The 24,508-nt window shown below is 44.6% G+C and overlaps 1 long non-coding RNA gene across 2 annotated transcripts in view; it reads right to left on the bottom strand.

Annotated features, from left to right (window-relative positions):
• The window catches only part of LOC138498546 (uncharacterized), a 154,229-nt gene extending 129,980 nt beyond the window's left edge, over nucleotides 1-24,249 (bottom strand). For both annotated transcript variants that reach the window (XR_011278737.1, XR_011278738.1), the window contains exons 1-3: nucleotides 24,044-24,249; nucleotides 22,572-22,676; nucleotides 3,347-3,454 (exon numbers count right to left, since the gene is read on the bottom strand). This is a non-coding gene — a long non-coding RNA (uncharacterized lncRNA). The remainder of the gene's footprint in view (nucleotides 1-3,346; nucleotides 3,455-22,571; nucleotides 22,677-24,043) is intronic.
• Nucleotides 24,250-24,508: the final 259 nt, after the last annotated feature.

The following is a 24,508-nucleotide window of genomic DNA, read 5'->3' as shown; positions in this document are numbered from 1 at the left end:
ATGTTTAAATAAAAACAATTAACATAAACATACCTTCTGCATTGGCCTGCATGTGGGTGCTGAAACGGCCTGCTCCAGGCTGCTCTGTCCGTATGTGCGATGAGGCGCGGGAGCTCCCCCTCGGACATACAGACATGCAGTGCCCCAGCCAGCATTTCCAATGAGCTATGCAATGCTGGCGAAGCAAAACACCTCAGCACTTGCATGGCTCAGTGAGCATGTGCGGCTGGGGAACTAAACTGAACTGTCAAAGGGAAACAGTGTTTCCCTTTGACAGTTCAGCAGCCCAGGAGCACTCCATTAGCTGGAAAAACAGCTGAGGGAGTGCTCACTGTTTCACTGGGCTGGCTGAACCCACTGGATGGGCGCCCCCTCGCCATTATGGATGAGCTGCCAGGCTTGCACAGGCCTATAGGGCAATGCCTGTACCAAAAATGTAAAATGCTGGTGTGGGCCATTCAAAATAGGCCACCATTTTGGCCAATGTGGACCAGTTCGATGAGTTACTTAACTATGCAGTTAGCAATTTTGACCATTGTTGCTGAATATATCACAATTTACTTACATTTTAACACAAAGCACCCCCTTGGGTACTATTGAAAGAGTGGGCTTCATTACAACTCTGGCGGTAGCTGTGCCGGTAAAACCGGCACGGCTGGCGCCGGAGTTGCATCCGGATCCGGCACCCACGAATGGGCAATTACCAGGTCATGCCGAGTTAGGCGGACATGATAATTGCCCTTTTGTGGGTGCCGGTACCGGTAGATCCCCATTCCCATTTGAGCCCCATAGGGCTCAATGGGAATGGGGAGCTCGGATGCACCGGCACCGTTAATAACGATGCCAGTGCATCCGATGAACTGTGCTCATGGGTGCCGCACGGCCTGCCAGGTCAGACGTGGAGGGCTGTCAGGCACCCGTGAGCACAACTCTTACTACGGCGACGGTAGCAACGGTGCCGGTAGCTTACCGGCACCGTTGTTACCATACTGCCATAGTAGTAATGAGGCCCAGTCTGTGACTAAAGGTATGAATATCCATTTACAACTGTGGGCCACTTTTCCATTGTTGCCTGAGTCAGTTTCATGCTTCAGCCCGACCATGTGAGCCACCCCTGCCCATTTCTTCCAATCTAAAAAAAAAAAAAAAAAAAAAAAAAATATATATATATATATATATATATATATATATTTTTAAAAAATATTTCATGATGAGCTCTCAGGGCCCCCCAGGGATGCACCCACGGACACCTAGGGGGTCGCGCCCCACAGTTTGAATACCGCTGCTCTAGAGCAATACCTTTGTTGTTTTGCCACCAAGGTTCAGGATGACTGGTCTCTCCTTATGCCCTTGGCCGAGTTTGCCTACAACAATTCCGATCACTCAGCAGTCAAGGTCAGCCCTTTCTATTGCAGTCAAGGTTTTCACCCGTCCGTTTTACCTTCTGTTCTTCCACATCCACATCCCACACCAGTACCTACTCAGAGAGGAATTGCCATAGCATTTCGGTGCTGGACTGCCCATGTGGGCGGGACAAAGACTGATATGCAAATGGATATTTCCCATCTGTTAAAGGTACAGTGAGCAAAAAGCAGTGTGCTGCAAACTCTCATCCCCGAGCAGGTTATCATGCCTTGTTCTTTCTGGAGAGGAGCAGCCTGCTACCTTTTTTTTTAGAAGTACTAGATAATTTCGCACGCTATACGCTATACGCTTTAGTAAACAAAAATGTTGCATGTTTCCACTGGCAGGCCTGAAGGGGATAGAAACTGGGAAACTACTGGAAGTGGGAATACAATGGCAACTAGACACTTTTAGGTACCTGGGGGTTAAGATTAGGCACACACCGGAACTCGCACACAAACACAACACAGTGTCTGTGATACAGGGCCTACATAACTCCATGAAGTTCTGGTCCAAGCTACCGCTATCAATGATGGCGAGAGCATCAATCGCCAAAATTATCATCCTACAGAGGTTCCTATACTATTTCCAAAACATCTGCTACTATATTGGGCCATCCTTCTTTCGTACCCTGGAAGCTCTGGTCAGGGATTTTCTCTGGGGGATGACACGCCACAAACTAGCACTGACTACACTAACTCTACCTTACAGGGAAGGGGGCATACAACTCGCGGATTTTGAAAGGTACTACCTGGCGGCACAACTTAGCCATATAACTAGATGGCTGTCAGATGAAGTTACCGCAGAAATAGGACTTTTGCAGGATCTGACTGCTCCAATGCACTTAAAAGAAATCCTATGGTCCCCACAAAATCTTATGAGACACACCCCCATGTTAGTGACGCTCGGTAGGCAAGTATGGAACAGGGTTAAATCAGTCTTACATCTGGTGCACCCTTATTCGCCTGAAATGCCGCTAATGGCGGAGTCAGATATAGTAAACACTGACCTCCACACCATGAGATACTGGGAAAGGCTTGGCTTGTATACCTGGGGAGACCTGTACGAGGAGGGATCATTTAGAGAACTTGAATCACTGCATGATAAAGAAGGGCTACCAAGAGGGCAATTTTTGTGGTATCAAAGGATTAAACATGCAGCTAGAACCAACTGAGATGAGTGGCCGGAAGAACCAGAAGCGAACCCTCTCATGACATAACTATATAACCTGAGTGATGGATGGAGGACAGTGTCGAGACTGTATGCCCAACTAAATGACAGACCTAATCCCCGCACCACCACGCTAAAGGCTAAATGGAAGAAGGACCTGGGAGTAGTTATCACAGAGAAAGAATGGGAGAGAGCATTGATGCACCCCAAAGAAGTGTCCAGGAACGCTAGGTTCAGATTGATACAGATGAATGTCCTATACAGAACGTATATGACCCTTATGAGGGTGGCGAGCTACAACAAACAAACCAGGTCGGTATGCACGTGGTGTGGCAATGATGAGGCCGACTTAAAGCATATGTTCTGGGGGTGTGTGAAAGTGCAAAGATTCTGGACAAAGATTGAGCAGGTGTGTAAAAAGGCTGGAGTCACCAGGTATGAATGGTCCACAAAGGAATGTCTCTTGGGCACTTATCTCAGGCTGAGCAAAATTAAGCACATGGTGAAACTCATGGGTATGATGTGCATATTAGCAAAGAGGACAATAGCAATGGCATGGAAATCGAAGGCGGGCCCACAATATGCAAGGTGGAAAAGGGAAATGGAAAAATGGGCTGCAGCAGAGACAGAGGCTTGGGGTGCAGGGACTGTTGGAAATACTGAAGATGTTAGTGTCTCATATGAAGCATGGAAAGCCCTGATCAGAGACATGTTCCTTCCACCCGATGATATTCCCCCATGAGCACCTGGATGTAAATAGACATACACTTACTGTTGTAAAGGCATGATTGAGGCACCATCCCGTCTAGGCTATCACCCTTGAATTCAGTAATGTTGGACTGGAATCATACCCCCGTAATGTCAGCACAGGGAAGGAGATCTGTTATAGTAGAAGAAGACAGTTACTGTTTATTGTTAGTTCTTTGTTGAAATACTATTACAAAATAAGCAATGGCACTATAATGATGATTATGGTCGAATACTCTGTTATGTACAACTTATAAATGCCAATAAAAAGTTAAAAACAAAAAAAAATCAATAGTGGCTTACAAGAGAATTTACAATGGACTAAAACCTTCGCTTGAGATGTTAAATTATTCATTTTGTTCATCACACCAATTTTATATGTTAATTCTCCAGAACTGGTGTTGATATTAACTATTTCTAACTTATCATTGCCAATCCACCATTTTTCTTTTACTATTTGCTGTTTTTTTTGCCTTAGGAAACACAAAAATGTTTGATTTAGCGGCATTGATTGAAAGGTGTTTTTTGTTGCGTAAGTTCCTAGGGCTTCTTCTAACTGCCTCTGTAAACCTATGGGCGTTTGGTCGATGATCACAAGATCATCTGCAAACAGTAATCGTGAGATTTTCATAGTTCCTATCTTTGGCGGAAATGAACGTTGGATTTCCAGTGCTTTACATATGTCGTAAATATAGAAGTAAAAAAATACTGCTGCTAGGGCACAACCTTGTTTCAGCCCTCTTGGAGTTGGAAGCTCTTCTGATAACATTCCCTCTTGATTGAGTTTAACTCTAATTGACATCTTGGTAGGCAATTGTTGAACCAAGTATAGGAGCAGAGGGGGCCAGTCTGCATTTTTCAACTTCCGGCATAGCACATTTCTAGAAATCGAGTCAAATGCCTGACAGAAGTCGACGAATGCTAGCTAGATGGTCTGATTACGTTGCCAGGCTTGATATTTTAAAGCTGTTAAAGTTATCAGGTTTACTGCCGTTCCCAGGCCCGATACAAAGCCCGATTGGCAGAAGTCCATCATTCCACTAGCTTTGAGCCAACCTGTTAACTCAGCCAGGATTAGACGTGCAAAAATCTTTCCAGGGATATCAAGAAGGGCAATAGGTCGATAGTTGGTAGGATTGTTCCTATTGCCTCTCTTGAATAAGGGAATAATGACTGAGGTTTGCCACGAAGGAGGGATAATGCCTGTCAAAATAATTTTTGGAAAAATTAAATACAAAATCCCTACCCATTCCTCAGGTTTAGATTTTAAGACAAGATTAGTGACCCCATCTGGGCCGGGGGTCCTTGATGAGCTTAATTATGGGGCTTTGTACGCATAATCTTCCTTGTAGCTTTTCTCTTTTCAGTTTATGTGAGGAATAAGGGCTGGAGGCACAAGGGAGTGACAAGCTTTGCCTCCTGAGATGCACACGGTGCATACGGAGGTGAGACTACAGTTCCCAGCAACCCGTGGGAGTGTGTAGTCCTTGACATGTGCGTGTTGCCACGTGCGCGGTGCCAGCTGCAGTGATTTCGGGCAGCATAAAGGAGCAATGGCACGTGAACAGGTGTGGCTTATTGTCTGTGGGTGCGGTTGGTGTTGGAAGCAGGACGGTGTAGCGCTGCAGGAATCCATGGACAGCGGAGCGCTGCAGGAATCCAGGACAGGCGGACCTTTGAAATTGCAGGCGCTCGCTTTCATATGAACAAGCAAGCAGGCTGGCGGCTGATCACTGCATGCTACATTCACTCTGAGAAGTCCCGCAGGGCTCTCAGAGTTCAGATAAGTGCTCATTACATTGCGGGGTGGGGGCCAAGTTCATTCAGTACGGTCACCAGCATTGAGTTCTTATGACTGCAATAGTACTACAGCAAAATCCTGGGTGTTACCTTTGGCATTCTTAATCAGGTGGGGGAACCACAGAACTGTTTATGCCGGAATTTATGGCTAATAACGAGTGCTGCTAACTCGTTGTTATAAGACTAATGCCAGGAGCGTGATTGCAGGGAAGAGTAGTTTATGTATTTATGTGTTGCTTGAAGATTGCCCAACGGGCCATGCGTTTTGTGCCTCATACATAGGAGATACCCTCATTGTCCTGTGTTCATTCCGCTTGCTATGACATGTGTTTGTTATGACATACTGTGTTTGTTTATGCTCCATGTTCACACGTATTAAGGTGCGTTTATGTACTGTCTGGATGTAGTTCTGTTCAGCAGGTTACTCAAGTGTCAATAGGCAGGTATCAGGTAGGGAGGGTATTTTCCTGGTGCTTCCCCCTACCTATCCAATTTAGGAGTTCCCTAACCCTTTTTCCGGTGTTCCTAACTCCCCTACCCCATCCACAACCTCTCCCTAACTCCTCGTCCCCCCATTGGCTGCCACATGGTGTCCTGTGTACTAAATTCAGGTGACTGTGCCAACCACTGTGGGAGGGTCGAATTCATTCGGCTTCTGTGGTTCAGGGGAGAGTGTCGATTTCTCTCCTCCATTATTGTGTGTATTTGACAGTTTTTAAGTTCTGAACTATAGGGTCAAACTTAGACTTATGTAGTATCTGCGTGCAACCTCCCTTTTTACATACGTGTTGAAAAATCTAAAGGGTGTCAATATAGGTTTGCTGGTAATCCAAAGCAACACTTTGCATATCATTGGTCCATAATTCATTCAATTTCTTCACATAGAACGTTGACCATCTGATTTTGCTTCTTCCATAGGTTTCCAATGAATAATTGTAAGTCTTGCTCTTTTTGTTATAGAAAGCTGACCACGAGATCACAAGCATATCGTGGTCACTACTTGGGGCAGGCAGTATTGCAAAGTCATTTACTCTGGAGAAGGATTGTTCTGATATGAATGCATAATCTAAAGTTGCTCTCAGTAGGTCTCTGGACCATGTATGTTGCGGGGGAGTATCTTTCTCTGTTGTGCCATTTAGCATTTTAAATCCTCTAGCTTTCATTAGATCTAGCCATAGTCTGGCCCTGGTTGACAACTTAGAATTTACAACCCTGATGCATTTCAAATTCAAGTCGTCCACTATTAATGACCTACCTATACCGTCATCTTGGACTATCAAATTAAGCATATCAGTAACTAATTCTAAAAAATATGTGTCTGAGAGCATCACGGGATTCCAATATAGATTTAGAATCGCGGTTTGAGATATGACAACATTTCTTTGATCTCTAAATACTATTTTTGATAGTTGCAAACCCGGATGGGGAGATGCCCAGGCTATCAACTTGCCATTCATGTCTCAGCTGTTAGCAATCCTGCCGACAGTCTTCCCTTTCCAATATGAACTGCTGGCACACATATTAGTTCATAACCGGGGAGGGTTGGTTCCGTCAACAGCCAAGTTTCCTGCAAGGCAATGATTTCAGCATTTGCAAACATGCTGCTATTATTCCAGCTCTCCATCTTAATAATATGCAGAGGGTCTCGAATTTGGCATTAATTCTTACTTTGAGTGTATGTCTCATGAATGGCTTTCGTTAGCCATGTCCAATTCGAATGATTTGCTGTCTGATTATCTGATTCAAGATGTACAGTTCCAGCCAACCTACCTGAGTTGCCCATGCAGTTTATGTAAGTATCATCTCTTTTATAAAGGCTGTCATCACTAAGAAAATTCTCGTTCTCATTTTTAGGCACTGATGGATGTGCCAACTCTAAGTGAAAACCTGCTTTGCCCAAACTTTGCCTCTCCTTCCATATTAGGTCTTTAATGATCATTGATGGGATGGTTAAAATGACTGTATCAACAGGGCGATTTTTTTTTTAAGTGTAATGTTTCAATATCGCAGGATCAAATTTGCTGCAATCTTGTTAAAGATTTGAATGCAGCCATCAGAATAGTTCGATTCGGAAAGGGGTCTTTTCTATGGCGATTAGTCATCGTTACAGATCAAAGGTCAGATGTCTTTAAATAAATGTTTCTCGATACTTTCTCTGCTGGCGGATGAGAGGGCAAAGTGTTTACTTCAGATTGTTTTGCAGATGTTTTCTTCACTATTGGTGTTTTTGACAATATTTGTTTTTCCTCTAACGTGAGGAACTGACTTTCATTGTAATCTTTGTAATATTGATCTTGAGCTCATCTAATGTGTTACTTTCAAGTTCATCATCAATCGACTCATCCCCTATATCGATTTGTGTAGAACAGCACGGCAATGAGTAAGTAGATCATTTTATTAAAGCTTCTTCTTCCACTGAGGGGCTCACACTATTTACCATGTTCATTTCATTACCGTATTGTCCCAACTCTACATCTTGTTTAGCTAGATTTGGCCCTTTCGGAAATTTAGTTTTTCATTTTTTCATTTGAATTGTGTGCAGGGGTTGTCAATTGATCGATACATTTTTTCGCATTATTGGATCTGGTTTTTTTGGCACTTGTTTTTTTTATTTCTTTTGGCAAAGTCGAGCTTCAGACACTGTGGTTTCCTCGTATGCCCCGTTACGGGCTCTAAAGACTTCATACAATGAATGGTTCCTCTCCTGACACAATAGTTGCTGCAGTATTATTACTTGGAGCTGGTATTATCTCCTCAGACTCAAGTATTAATTGCCGAGTAGTAGAACATTGGGTCGGTTCTTGGCTCAAACCATCTGCATAGATATGTGGGAATTATTTAAAGCATTTGTCGGCAACCACACTTCCTTTGTTTGCATACCCATATCTTTCAGGCAATTAGGACGACATTCAAATGCTATAGTATTTGTTGGAAAAATATTCGTATTTATTTCCAAATGATTTTTGTTTTGGTTCATACCATAGGCTATCCAGTCAATCTTCGAGCACAAAAGTCGACAGGTATCATCTTGTTCCAAGATTTTCTGACAAGAGTTTCATACAGTTTTGTTAACACAAATAAGCCATTGTTTATGGCATTCTTGATCTTAGACCAAAAGATGTTTTTTGGCGTAGGTTTTGCAAAAGATTCTGGTGTGAAGGTTGACGTATCTGAGGGTGAGATTTGCGTATTTGGGTAAAGAATGGGAGAGTGTGAAAGATTTAATTCATTAATTACCGTCTGCATTCCAATTTGGGTTGCAAAAACTATACTAGTCTCATTTCCTTGACTTGTTTCCTGGGGCTTATCATTGATGTCTTCACTTTCATTTTGACCTCTAGAAGAGTACTAACTGCTCTGGATGAGTATAAGTGTGATTTTGAGAAACCACTTGTGAATATAACATCTGGCGATCTAAAGTCTCTGCAGCAGGGAATACAACCACTCTAATAGAGGGAAATTCAATTGGGTTTTGTTATAACTCCTTACTCTTTGAGTTTGTTATTTGCAACTTTGCGCTTATTGGACAAATACTGCAGTCCCCTAGCCCTGTGGGGTTAGTGCTTTGGCCGCTTTGGACATTTACAGTTAACAAGTCGACATCAGAAATAGAAATATTCACCTCATTGCCATGCTCATTCATAACATTGTCAAGTTTTTCACAGAGGTCAACATTAGTCCATTTTCCGTTTCCGGCATGGTTTTGGAGTACTTCATTTTGTGCTTCATGTCCTTCTGTAGAGAGTTAATGGGCCTCATTCTGAGTTGGGCGCAAAGGGATTACCGGCACCGGTAAGGACACTGGTGCCGGTAAACCCTTTGCGCCCTATTCCGAGGTCCCTTAGCGGGTCCCTCCCTTAACGTCTGGTCTGACCAGGCATTAAGAACGGGACCCGTTAAGGCACTTCAGAGCTAATAACGGTACCACAATTTGCGGTACCGTTATTAGCTACTTCCCCATTCCCAATGAGCCCTCTGGGGGCTCAATGGGAATGGGAAATGGAATTTTCAATGGGGACTTACCGGCCCCTCCAGGGTCGGAATGGACCGGTAAGTCCCCATTGAACCAGGTCGGAGTCAGTACCGGTATGGGAGGTAGTCATGGCGCAAATAGCGCCATGACTACCTCCATACTCGGAATGAGGCCCAATGTTGCCTATGTCTAGAGCATTAAGCACTCGTTCGTCAGGATTTCTTAAATTCGCCGCATGAAGCGGCATAGCAGACGTAAGTTTGTACATAATCAGCCAGCTGAGATTCAGCTGGCGTTCGGATACACAAAAAAGAACACATTTCGTCTGTTCAAGCTAACTTGCAGTTAGATCGAGGAGGAGCTGCCAGCTGTGCTGTGCCACCAAGCCAGCAAACAGCCAACAGCTCTCCTCGATAGCGCTCTCTCGATTGCGCGTGGGTGCCTGTTGATAAGACACGCTGCAAAAGGGGCATGGCCAACACAATCTACGATTTTTAAAAAGGGTATTATTACGCTTATCAGCGTTATCCAGAGTGTATTATCTGGTGTATTCCGTTCCAGGTAGTAAGCACGTACCCAAGGTTGATTGGATGTTTATGCTTTGCGTGTGGGCGTGTTGGGGGCGTTCCGGGCGTGACTTGCAAATACGATTACTTTGCGCTGTAAATTCCATGAATACGCGGGGCACGCATTTTTCTTTCTGCACACAGGCTCGCAGAGTGTCCTTCTCGGCGCGTGGTCCTTGCTAGATTTCTGCGCACATTTCCATGAATCGGCCATGTCTCACAGATCAAACACAAAATGGTTGACTGGCAATTCTAAATTACCTTAGAAGAACAAATTAATGTATTTTGTGCATATGGCAAAAACACCATCCCCCACCAAGTGGTTACATGAAGGAGGATGATAGGTTATTTATAACACGCTTAATACCCAAAGGTTTCTAAGCGCAGACCCGGAGATCGAACTTACAATGGCGACAAGGAACATTTGAAGCAGCACCCAGATCCCGACTGCATGAGAGAAATAATCATCACGCTGTCAGCGTTCGAGTCACCGCAGCTTTAAAGTTGGAGACCAGGGCTGCTCGAACTCCATGCAAGCACCGCGTCACCCTGCAAGTAAGGAGCCCTTATATAATTTCTACTGGCGGGCAACTCCACGGAGGACATTTCGTTTGTACAGCATTACGCACGTCGCGTAATGCAAGGAAATAAACACGAGCATGTGTAGCACCTACAATGCTGTCATCCATAGCTTGCATTCTCCGACCCTTATGCAAAGTATCTCCACAAACTACCAAGCACTGTATCACAGGACAGGTGGCCACCCCAGGCCCAGATCACCACAGCACAGGCCACAACACCTGAAAAACAAACAGGCCCATCATTTATATACCAGGATACTGACACAATCTCACAGACTCGCTGAAACATGTCTGAAGCCAACACTGACAGCGGAATATTGAGTCCACCATCTAGCTCCACGCCACGCCACTCCACATCCAGGGAGGATGGTGGCTCTGAATCACTACAGCTGCAGGCCATGCGGCATTTTGACAATGCAGACACCAGCAGTCTGGCACCCAGATGGGCCAGGTGGCTCAAAGAACTACACATCTACATTGACAATCTTTCCTCCCACCCACTCTCTTTTCTCTCTCCTTGACCCCTCCCTTCTCTTCTTCTCCTTCCATAATGTAAATTGTTTTTGTACTGCTTTCTGGTTTAATTGAATTGTTATGTAATGCTTGCTGTATATTGTTGGTTCCTCTTGTAAAGCGTTTTGGATTAGAACGCTATATAAATTCAATAAAATACAAATACATATATATTCATTGGGCCCGGTGGTACGAGATATTGTATTCGAAATGCCAGAAGCCATCTCAGACACATTTCAAGGCATAATTGACTAATTAAATGCCTACTTCACACCATTAAGAAATGTAGACAACGAAAGACAAGAAAGACAAAGACGGATGAAACTCTAAAGTCACAGGCCATCGCTGGCTGCGAATCTCCCGAATTCCGCAAGAAGCTCCTCCAAAAGAGCAGAACACTAGAAGAAATACTAAAACTTGCTAGCACTACAAACCGTATCCCTAGGAAATATCAAGATCACTCAGTCCGCCTCAACTACAACAGTGTGCCCGATTCGAATGACAAGGGCCTCAACAGAACAAAAAAAATGCTACAGATGCGGTTTCAAATTTCCACATGTGGGCTCATGCCCGCTATAGGGCACAATTGTTACAAGTGCGGTGGCGATAATCATTTTCAGTCCGTCGGCAGGAACATCAATTTCTTTCGACCTACTGAGTCAAGCAGGGACTCCTGGAGACAAGATGGCCGTAGCTCAAGGCAGGAAAGCCCAAGACCCCACATGCGACACTCACCTGCCGCCAGCAGGCGTCACTCTCACAGCACATCACGTGAACCGCCTCGAGAAGACAGGCGGCAAGAAGAAAGGAGAGACAAATCCAGTCATCATAGAATCAGCCATGATTCCCAAAGACGACATTCAAGACAAAGGATTTGATACCTAGAAGACTCACCTCGTCGAAAATGCAATTCACACTCATCCTCCTGCAGCGGAGACCGCAAAAGAGGTCATGTGGATGCCATCAGCAACAGTGTAGCAGCAGAATACAGCCCCACTTTATTGCTCCAACTAAATGGTCAAAACCAAGAATTCCTGATAGACACGGGTGCAACCGTAAATGTAATCAATGACGAAACCTACAGGTCGCTTGCCGAAAAGAAATCGCTAAAAGAAGCAGTCACACTGATCTATCCCTATGGTTCAAACAAGCCCCTGACTGTTGTGGAATGTTCACGGCAACATGCCAATATAAGGACAAGAGCCAGAGATCTATGTAATAAAAGGAGAAGTGCCAGGAGGCAGCATACTAAGCTTCAAGTCAGGAATTCAAATGGGTCTCATCCATATAACACCAAATCATGTCAGCATACACAGCCAGCCCGAAGGATTTGATGCAGAAAATGTTTCCAGTTCTCTTGAAAGGCCTGGGAAAATTAAAGGCTAAACAAATCAAACTACACATAAACCAACACATTCCTCCGACGGCTCAACACTACAGAGGCATTATCCTCAACATCCAGAGGCACGTTGAAGACGAAATTCAGTCCCTACTACGGCAGGACATCATTGAACCAGCCTCAGGCCCAACACCAAGGGTATCCCCGATCGTACCTGGGCCCCAGAAGGATAACAAGAACAGTATTCGCATCTGCGTCGACATGAGGGCCCCAAACGTAGCTATAGAACGTGAACGTCACCTCGCCCCAAGGATGATTGATATGATGCACCTACTTCACGGGGCTAAAGTGTTCTCAAAATAAGACTTAAAGGCATGGTCTAGTAAATATTTTTATTGTCCCTACGGGTCAGCCATGTTTTTTTAAGCCTAAGTGGCTCAATTTTAGAAAACTTTCCTATGGACCTTACCGAGTTTTCGTCCATTAAACGCACGCGAAAACAGGCACCAGGGAGCTGCCATTTTGTGATAATCCTATCACTTGCCGCATCGCCCTGGCTGACCTGCTTCTGCGGCACTAAATCAAATCCCCCGCCCCTGAGCCTGACATCAGCAGACTCGTACCGCCCATTTCCCAACGCCAAAGCACGTCTCGTGTCAACAATCGCTGCGCCTCAGCTAATGACGTGTCGCCATGGAAATGGCAGGACGCCTCTTTTCTCAATAAGTATAAACAGACCATTTCCCAACACATAGCAGCAGATTTTCGATTCCATTCCTCTCTCTGTGTTACTTTGAGTATTCTGTGACTCGTTTCTGTGCTCTGGTCAGCTACCTTCGCCGCTTGTAGCCCGTGTGAACACCTGTACCATCTCTGTAAATTATTTTACTTTGTTTACCACACAATGGCTACAATAATGCCCTACATGTACGAGCCCGAGTATACCGAGGAGGAAGTACTGGAAAGGGAAGCACACGAAAACGATGGGGATTCGGACGGCAGTTGGGAGGACGATTCAACAGATGAAGAGCCTGGGCCTAGTCGCGTGGACGGCGTCTCCACCTGGTGCACATGCAATCGGTGCGAGCTAATGCCAACCGAGGACGAGAACTGCTGCTGCTGAGAAAACTCTGGATGCCTGGCCTACATTTCGGAAGGCGAGCCACGACCGCAATGCATCACCGAGCTGCCAGACTTCAGGGCAGCCTGCCTCACGCGGGCCGTGTTGAGAATAATGATGGTGCTTATGCACGAACTTCGCGCAACTGTTCGTCCTCGTAATCCGAGTAACGAGTAAGTATACTCTGCTTGTCATGCCACTCCTATTTCATGTTCTTCTACTATATCCAAAATTATATATTCATATCATAGTAACGCATGAAAGTCGTTCAATAGTGTGCATTGTCTAGATAGCATTTGTCCGTGCAGAATGCCATTAGTTACAAGAATTGTCATTGACAACAAACGTTTATTAAACTTATCTTGGTCATTTAAAAACAGTTTGTTTCATTCCTTTTCACAGGTGGTACAGGCTGGTGGCCTATCGTTCCTTCACATGGTGGCTCCACAGGAGGCTTGGACACCGCGTTCGAAGAGTGATACCCGCCTGTGCCGCTCGTGCCATAAGAGAAACGTTCCCGAGTGACAGCGGTCAGTACAGGGGATTTTCTCTCGCTGTGCTGCAACCTGACCTGTATAATCTTTAAAGTCTTGTATTTTTGTGTGATGAAAATAAGATACAAAATAAAACACCACATATATTTTAGCAACGGTTGTTTCGATTTTTTAAATGAATCAAGTGTGTCTCCATTCAAGGATGGACGTCAGACATCTGTGCTCCGAATGGGTGAAGGTCTGGTCGCTGTGAAGCAGGGTGGTCACTATCTATCTAAGCTAACATAAAATATTCTCGATAATGCATGCACTAAATAACACTTGTTCAAAGTCTTTCAGTAGGTTATGTCTCTATAAAAGTCACACATATATCTATACTAACAATTACCATTGGATTATACAGGCCTTAGGTTAAGGGTCTTGACCACTATAATACACCGGTTGAAGTGTGGGTCTGTGCTCACAAGAATCTCCGGTATGTGGCATTTGTTATTGATAAGCAACAATATACTATCAAAGGCAGTTCGCACCCGTGGATGAGCGCTGGCATGTGGGGCTGTCTGGGGCGCGAACGGCCAAGGTGCCAAACAACATGTACACTTCAAAAGGTATCCCACGCCAAGGGGCCATCGGTCACATGGCCGCCTCAGACCCTGTGTCTCCAGCCAGGCCTCCCCTTGAAGCAGGCGGCCCCCCTGCAATCCACATAAGTGTGTCTCCATTCAGCAGTCTTCCTGTGCCTTATCTGCACGCCCCAGGCCCCTCCATCCCACCCACCCTCTATCAAAGGCGGTTCGCGTCAGTGGATGCGCGCTGTCAGGGGCACGAAAGGCCAAGGTGCCAAACTGCATGTACACTTCAAAAGGTATCCCACGCCAAGGGGCCATCGGTCACATGGCCTCCTCAGACCCTGTGTCTCCAGCCAGGCCTCCCCTTCAAGCAGGCCACCCCCCTGCAATCCACATAAGTGTGTCTCCATTCAGCAGTCTTCCTGTGCCTTATCTGCACGCCCCAGGCCCCTCCATTCCACCCACCCTCTATCAAAGGCGGTTCGTGCCAGTGGATGCGCGCTGTCAGGGGCGCGAAAGTCCAAGGTGCCAAACTACATGTACACTTCAAAAGGTATCCCACGCCAAGGGGCCATCGGTCATATGGCCTCCTCAGACCCCGTGTCTCCAGCCAGGCCTCCCCTTCAAGCAGGCCGCCCCCTAATACCACAACATACATACGTCATTCATTCACAAACACACCCCTGTTTCTAATACTTTATAAACCACTTGATATGCCTCATGAGAACATCTTTGTGCTTTGCAAGTCAACTCCTGAACGTGCTACCTGGCAACCACTGAGATCTACGCTAATCTGCTTGTCGTCGTGCTATCCGTGAACTTCTGTGACCGCTTAGAGCAAACCCATCAGTGTGCTACATGTGGCCACCCACCTATTCTCCTGCAACATACTGCTCTGCTTGCTGAATCCAACTGTTTGTTGGTCAAGGTAAGGCCATGTATCCTAGTCATATTTCGCAGATTTTTAAATTTCTATCTATTTGCGAGTAGAGTACACAATAGTGCTATGTTCATTGGTCTCATTGCTATTGACTTGAGTTTCCATTGCTATGCTATCAATAGATCTATTTATTTTCATTTGTGTCTATTGTCATCGAATTGCATCCTTCGGGGGTCCAGTCTATAATGTAAGCATGTTTCCTTCTCGTGCAAGACAGAACATCCAAGTGACGAGTCACATGTTCAGATTTTAGTCACATCATTTATACATTTCTGCAACTTATGCAAATACTAAGCCGCACATAATGAACTGGTATAGTTCCTGCGACCAAAACAAACCTTGCATTGATCATTGTATGATTCGTTTACTTTTGTATCAAATCTTTATTCATGAAGATTGTATAATAATGCCGATATTTACTTTTCAGATTTATCAACAATGCATGCCTGTTCGATTAGCGGTTGCCCTTCGAAGACCCATGCGAAATCTGAAGGCACTACAATGCATGTATTCCCGAAAACTGTTGATCGAATAAGAGAATGGGTCAGACATTGCGGATATCCACTGGATGAGCTGGAAAGTAGAGTCCAACAAGTCTTACAGGACAAGACGGGTGATCGATACCACATCTGCAGCCGGCACTTTTCCTTGGACATGTACACAACATCTTGGGTAACAAAGAAGAATAAACGGCGAAAGACACGGAAATTGCTCGAAAACGCTATTCCCACTCTATTCGTCCACATTCCGCCACCGGTGAGTCAAGTGTCCGGATTTAGCTTTAGGCCTTGCGTTAGTGTGTAAGTAGCCGAATGGATTAATTGATATTGTAGGTGTTCTATCCCTTGTAATAATTTCGATATTGATATGAGTGTATAGCTTTTTGAATAATGACATTTATCAATATATTCTTTTTCGATTTCATAACCCACAAACGAAATGTATATATATGGGAACAGGGAACTGTGCTGTATTGAGCATTTTTCAAGTATTCTGTCGCCTTACATGGCTATTTTTAATATTGGCATTTCATTATCAATCATTAATTTACCTTTACAACTTCTTGACTATCCCTTGAATCTGAAGCAAGAACATTCTACATCCTTGACGTGGTCGCAGTTATCAACCACTTCTAGCGCGTATCAGGTAATCTTACTAGGCTAATCTGCTACAGGCTTGTTTTATGCATGTCAAGTAATAGTTTTATTCTATCGTGTAATTATTTTACCAAATGTTTGGTTAGTGCTTTCCAATTGATATACACCTTAGTTATCGTCCACTGGTGTTTGTTTTCAGTTATAATTAGTGTTATCCATACTAATGCAAGTACTGTCTTTCAGGGAGATGCTGAAGCGTCCGACACATCTACAACATTTCTAGATGTTCTTCACCAGCAGGAGGTATGGATACTGACAGCTCCATTGAGCGTCATCATCAGAGCTGGAATTCTTGTCGTTTGATTGTTCTACACAATGTTTCATTCATGGTTAGCCGTTGATATGTACCTGTGCTGTCAACCCCAGGTGTGTGTTATGTTTTCACTATTGTAATCCTCACTAATGCAAGTACTATGTTTCAGGCAGTTGATGGAGCGTTAACCCCTGCACTTGATGCGGAGCCTGACATTCAAGTAATTCCAGGGGAAGTGGAAGCGGGACCATGCGTATACGAATCGGCGCAACAGCTTTCGGAAGTGCGCACTACATTTGCAACATCCATAGATATTCTTCAGCAGCACGAGGTATGGATACTGACAGCTCCATCATGCGGGATCATATAACGTGATTCCATTTGCTATACTTTCTTCCCTATTAACGCAAGTGCTGTGTTTCAGGGAGACGACGGAGCTTCCACTACAATCACAACATCCCATTTAGATGATGCAGATGTAAATAAATCGGAGAAATAAGTCGATGAAATGTGATCATATTTAGATTTTCCTTGATTCTTTTAGACAATGCATCATTTGTGGTTATCTCTTTATATGTACCTGTGCGTTCGACCCCAAGTGTGTGTTATGTTTCCAATATTGAAAACCATACTAATGCAAGTACTGTGTTTCAGGGAGACGACGGAGCATCCACTACAATCACAACATCCCATTTTGATGATGCAGATGTAAAGGAATCGGAGAAATAAGTCGATGAAATCTGCATATTTATATTTTCCTTGATTGTTTTAGACAATGCATCATTTGTGGTTATCTCTTTATATGTACCTGTGCCGGCGACCCCAAGTGTGTGTTATGTTTCCAATATTAAAAACCATACTAATGCAAGTACTGTGTTTCAGGGAGATGCTGATGCCTCCTCTCCAATACAACCATTCATGGCAGTCCATGCAGAGCCAGAGGTATGGATATTGACAGTTCCATCGAAATAGATCATCACAGGTCGAATACTTGTCGTTTGATTGTGGCACACAATGTTTAAATCGTGTTTGGCTATTGAGATGTACCTGTGTGTTCGTCCTCACGTGTGTTTTATGCTAACAATATTTTGATACATAGTAATGAATTCTGTCACACAGGAGGTTTGGAGGTGTTCCACAATATGTGAATAAAAGTACAGGCCAAAGCGCTTGCATTTTAGCTTTCGGGGCATGAAACATCGCACTCTACTAGCGGTCTTGGCCCATAACAGCAATGTCGGATGTGAACAATCTAGGACTAGGGGTAAAGTAAGGATGCCTCGCTACACTAAGGTGTTTTCAAAACGAAGTAAGCAATGGGTGATCAAACCAGTCTATGATGAAATGCAGTTCGACTTTGTGAAAGGCCTTATTGTTGCTGTGTTAGAGAAGCACAGATATGGAATTTTGGACGTTTCTGTGCAGAGCAGTGATCCATTGCCACCGAACATTGCAACTGTGCCATGTCCACCCGAAGCAGAGCTGGTTGTGAAGTACAAATCCTGGTTTAAATAATTGCAATACGATTGTCTTTTTGTAAATAAATGTTATTGTACAGTGTACCTGTAACCCTAACCCGTACCTTCACCATCATGGGTGGCGAACAAGCTGGGTGTCATCTTTGAATTCTCTCTATTTACCTCATATATGTGTATGTATATATTTTTCTCATGTCTCATCTCATGTAAATGTAAATGCTGCTCGCTGTTGCGCACTGTTAACGGAGGGGAGGCTTGCGTATTGCAAATAATAAAACAAACAAACAAACAATAAATCTCACTTTTAACTCAACTCCTGTGGTACTTTATACTTTCCCTGACCTTCCGCCAAAAATTAAATGTCTCCATAGTTATGATTCTTTGGGGCTGCAAAGCTCGCAGACAACGGGGACAAAATTGGGGGCCTTAGAACGTGCCAAGCGGGACGTGGCATTTGGGAGAGAAGCCAGCTCACATTTGCACATTGTGGCGCACTACATAGAGGGATTCTAAACTTCAGGTTCTCACAGATGCCTTTATTACCGGATGTTGCAAATAAAGAATGCGAAGGACAGCGGCTTTGATTTTCAGCTCGAGCCCTGAAGAGGCCCACAAGTCGCACTGGAAGTATAAAGTTCTATTGTTTTTTGACCTTGAGACAGGGACGCTGCGGAAAGAACTTCATTTGAAGGGAGTGCGCAATAATGTAAGAGACGATAAGGCAGAAAATTCAGAAACTAGACCGAGTTTCATTTTAGTTCAGTATACGAAAAATCGTTGTCAAGAGCACGGTCAGATTTACAGACTGCATTACGCAGAGACACAAGGGAAATTTCAAATATAATGTGAGTAAATCTTTAGACGCTTTTACACCGGAATGAAGAATTAATGAATGGATGCATGAATAAATGAATGAATGAAGAGCTAGGAAAAGCAAGGAAAACGTGTTCATAGTGGGCACATGGGCATGCAGGTCCACAGGTCTCACCGATCTTGGTCCTTGGCCCAGCCACTTTTCCCTGCACTGCCTACCTGCAATACGGGACTGTCTCTGTATCCTTCAGCCCCTTCTCCCGGCATTTACCTTGCACTTGCCACCAGCTGGCCCTATTATTTATCTTGTATTCTACTAACCATGTACAGCACTTTTACCCCCCTCTCCCCTTCCCCTTGTGCGATCTGAAAGACACCTGGCCTAGTAGGATCATTGTCTGTCTGCCCTTGTTCCCCCCCGCCTCGTCGCGCCTTGAAACACTTGTGTATAGGCGCGTTACAAATGCCATATCATATATCATATCATTCCACACGCATGTAGACAAACTGTTGTTTCTCATTGTGTGTTGGCCTTGATTTATTTCGTTACTTTTCGCATTAATTTTAGAGCGGAACATATTCCATTGAACTATCCTTGCATCAAATCGTTTCTAATCGGCCGTAATAAATAAAACAATTTTTTTGTTTTCATAACAGGTATTTGATCCGGTTCTGCTACTGTCATCGTTTTTGAGACACCGGCAGATGTTTTTTTCAACAGACACCTGCAGCTTCGTGTGAACAACTGGAGCACACTGACAATTTTATGGGACGATCGCCAAGGGCACACATGCCCTTACGCTGTACTAGTGGCTAGAAGCAACATATAAACCTTTACGATGGACTAGTGCCTAGTTGATGGAACAGCCTTGCGGTTCACCGTGCTTCCAAAGTGCTTCTTTTAACGAAAACCAACACCCTGTGTACCATAAAGGAACAGCGTGTGACTCAATATAAACTTTTACGGATTTGCGGATACAGATAAAAGAAAATGAATGGCTTTCGGAGTTCATATGGCAATTGCTGAATATTCTCTAAACATTTAATGTCAAATACATGTACTTTACCAAATGTACCGTGTTGCTGTTTGATTTTAAAGTACAGTTTCATATTCCGAATTGTGGTGCGCTGTGTTGTGAGATGGTCTGTGTTGGTTTCCGGGTTCTGTGTGGAGTCGCGTAGAAGATGACTGGGCGCGTTTGCCTACGCAGCACAGAAACGTCACGGAGAGAGGCGGGGAATATGAATGTTTTGATAATGTCAGGCTCAGGGGCGGGGGATTTGATTTAGTGCCGCAGAAGCAGGTCAGCCAGGGCGATGCGGCAAGTGATAGGATTATCACAAAATGGCAGCTCCCTGGTGCCTGTTTTCGCGTGCGTTTAATGGACGAAAACTCTGGTAAGGTCCATAGGAAAGTTTTCTAAAATCGAGCCACTTAGGCTTAAAAAAACATGGCTCACCCGTAGGGACAATAAACATTTTTACTAGACCATGCCTTTAAACAAGGGCTACCACCAGCTCAAACTGCATCTATCTTCAAGGTACATCACCACATTTTCAACACAGTTAGGACTTTTCAGATATAAAAGACTCCGTTTTGGTGTGACATCAGTGGCTGAAATCTTTCAAAGCGAGATGCACCAGGTAATTAAGCACATCCCAAACTGCGTAAATTACAATGATGACATTTTAATTTTTGGCACCACCCAAGAAATCCACGATGACACTCTGAGAAGAGTGTGCATGGCTCTTGAAAATACTCAGCTCACACACAACCCAGACAAATGCGAAATCAGCAAATCCACATTGAAATTCTTTGGCCACATATTCTCCAGCAACGGTCTGCAACCCGACCCTGAAAAGAAACAAGCTCCAGTGGACACCTCCACACCCACCTCTGTATCAGCAATACGTCAACTCCTGGGTATGGAAAGCTATTGCACGCGATACATACAAGACTTTGCATCCATAAGCACGCCCCTCCGACTACTCACAGGAAAACACCAAGACTTCCAGTGGTCAAGTGAATATGAAGACGCTTTTCAGGAAATCAAAAGGCGGATTTCATCAGCATCATGCACAGCCTATTATGATCCAGATCTAAACACCGAACTGACAGTAGATGCAAGCCCATTGGGACTGGGAGAGATACTAGCCCAATCCAAACCAGGCGCATCACCAGACTCTCCGAGGCGCATTGTGGCCTATGCAAGCCGCAGCTTGTCGGCTACTGAATGTGCATACTCTCAACCTGAAAAAGAAAGTCTGGCAGTCGTATGGGCGTGCAAACACTACCATCTGTTTCTCTATGGGCGTCCGTTCACCATAATCACCGATCACCAGGCTCTTACCACCATTTACGGCAAACCTACAGCCAGAATGCCACCACGCATTGCCAGGTGGGGATTAAGGCTACAAGAGTACACATTCAAAATCATCCACCACCTGGGAAAGGACAACAACCCGGCAGATTTCCTGTCCAGACACCCACTTCCAGCCCAGGATGAGCGGCAGTCAACCAAGGCAAACCAATATCTAAACTACCTGGTACACAACGCGCTCCCCAAATCCATTACAACAGCTCAATTGATAGAAGCAACACAAAAGGACCACCTACTTCAGACAATACAGGAGTGTCTGAGATCTGACCAGTGGCGCAACAGGCGGAAAGAAGGCCAAATCTTATCACCAAACGACGAACAACACTTCTGCACCTTCAAACTCATCTGACACACACTGTCGACGGCACCAGATGGTCTTCTACTAAAAGAAAACAGGATTGTCATTCCAGCCAGTCTTCAGGACCAAGTGCTAGACATTGCGCATGCAGGACATAGGGGCATAGTGTCGGCCAAGCGGCAGCTCAGAACCAAGGTGTGGTTCGCGTCAATGGACGAAAGAGTAGAACAACTACTAGAAAAGTGCCTCACCTTTCAAGCCGTAGCCCCACGCACATTCCCTGAGTCCATCAGAACATCCTCAATGCCCTTGCAAGTGTGGGATGAAGTAGCCATTGACATGTTTGGACCCTTAGAGAACGGCAAGTATGCGCTGGTAATTGTTGACGAAATGTTGCGTTTCCCCTAAAGTGCACCCCATCCACTCTACCAGTGCCCAGGCAGTCATAACAGCCTTGGACAAGACTTTTGCAGACTATTGCATCCCATCCTCGTCGCCATTGTCTGGTTTATGCTTGGATTGCACATTCATGCGATCCACTCAATCACTCAATGACTTCAAATGAATTAGTCAGGACAATCTCAAAAAGACGCGGAGCCGGAGATGTGCGTCTGTACTTCTCTTTAATTAGGTGCGAACTAACCAACGTGGTGGTAACCCCACCTCTTTAACCAGGTGGGTCGCAGCCCACAACTAACACAACAGAAAGGGGACTTGGCCTCCGGCATGAAATCAGTCAACAACGAAATAGGACATTACATGTATTGTCTTGCTTCCAATATTCTATTCATTTACTATGGCAGAGCCTTTTGAGTTCCCTGCACAAAGGAGTATGCTACAGACCACTAACTGAAGTTGCTGTGGAGCCCCAAGCTTATTCATACAGTGATACAAACAAAGTCAGCAGCATAAGGGTGCAACTATACGTAACTTTACTAGATGTCCCTGCTGAGCCACTAGCAAAGGATGCAGTACCGCTGTCCATGTATAGATGTCCTCGCGGAGTCAGTAGCATGGGATGCAGTACTATTGGTTGCTACTAGATGTCCCTGTGTCCTCAGGAGCCACTCTCCACTGCTGCTGGAAACGAGAAAAAGAATACAGTTGAACATGCTCTCACTTGTTCTGACCTTGGCAATGTTTCCCCTAATAGAAAACAGGGGGAAATATAGATGGTAACCCGATCCCTCCTCCCTACTTAAGGCAGTTACTTCATTAAAAAAAACAGATAGATAAAGCAGATACAGCAGATTAATGGAGACTATGGAAACCTCTGATTTGAGTGTTGGGCTTGGGCTTTTCTGAATGGTGAACAATGTCTCATTTCCGTAAATGTGCCTATAGCTCATCAACGAATTGCTGAAGGATGGTAGTCTGCTGATGGACAACACAGGTAAATCATCGACAGCCTCGGTTGCTCATTAGTGGAGGGCTGAGGAGCCCAGGAAGCACCTGTCAGGAAGCTGATTTTGGAGACTGCCAGGGCTCTGCCAAGGCCCATTTAAAGCCAATCCCTTTCTTTTCCCCATATGCTGGAGTGTCTTTGCACTATCTTTTTTTAATGTATTTGTGTTATGGTTCATAATGAGCCTTTCACAATGCATCAAATCAATTACATTTACACAAGTTAAATAGCATACAAGTTACACAAGTATATACGTTAAAAAAAATATTGCCACATTCCACTACAGTTTCTATCTTTCTTTTCAAAATTCCAAAACAATCGAGATAATTTAAAATTCATAATACATACAATACACAATCTCCCAGATTACATTCATCTCCTCTAAATTCAAATTATTTTAAGGGATTTAACCATACATTCAATCTATACCTTCCCGAAATGTCATCCTCCGCCATCCCAGTTTGAATCCTTCTCAGTCTTAATTAATACCTATACATTATCTGTGGAAAGCACAATAGCTAAAAATCCAACAACAGCCAAGGAAATAGGGACATAGTCCCCCGGAACTAATTCACACCTCCAGTCTTCAGGGGTCATGACTCTACGGGCCTGATTTATAGAAAACGTGCCAAAAACCTAGAAAGACCCCCGCGCTGAAATCAACTTTGCACGTCCCTGCGCTAAAAGTTTTCTTTGCGTGTTTTGCAAATTCATGGAATCCAAGGTGCAAAACAAACCGATGCACAAAGAAATTCAATTTGCCCATGGAACGGCCACGACACGCCCCCACACAAAGCAAGTCCAGCCACATATTTCTACCTTTGCGCAGTCTTCATCTGCAACATCATGCACTCCGGCAATACTAGGGCCCATCCCCCGCAAACATAACTGCACCTAGACAATATGCATACCATTTCCCATAAGTGAAAAGTGACCCCGGTAAGTCAAGGCTGCACCCTGCTAACCTGCATACAGACACCCATAACTGCAATCGGCACCCCAGCTGCGTGCATGCACCCCTAAATTCCCAATCCCACCTCACCTTTGCGCATTGGTTCCAATGTGATTGGTACTATGTGGGTCCTTTCATGTGGCAATAAGATCACAAGCTTTGTGTGCTTCTTCTCCCGAAGTGACGTTGCGCGGTCAGATCCATGAATACGCGCTTGTGTTTACGCATTTCTGGCTGTGTGGTTTCTTTGCGTAGCCCGTCCATCGACACACCCACGTAAGTCCTTTTCTTCCTCATTCTGCGTAAGGAATGGAGGAATATGCATGTTCCGCCCCCTATTTATTTCCTTGCTTAGGCACGTCTCACATTTTGGATGGAGTGTTGGGCAGAGTGCCTGAGTGCATGCAAAGATGTGAAAAGAATGCAAAAGCGGCTCCATGAATCGATGTAAGGGTTTTTGCATGCAGAAAAGTGAGCAGTCATAGTTCAGCGTGCAAAGCATTCTATGAATCAGTCCATATATATACTTAAAAAATTATCAAAGTGCAATTGCCT

The sequence above is a fragment of the Ambystoma mexicanum genome, chromosome 5q, assembly GCF_040938575.1.
Source record: "Ambystoma mexicanum isolate Mex_15411 chromosome 5q, UKY_AmexF1_1, whole genome shotgun sequence".
Taxonomy (NCBI): Eukaryota; Metazoa; Chordata; class Amphibia; order Caudata; family Ambystomatidae; genus Ambystoma; species Ambystoma mexicanum.
Note: the sequence above shows the minus strand (reverse complement) of the source record. Positions and strands in the feature narration are given on the sequence as shown.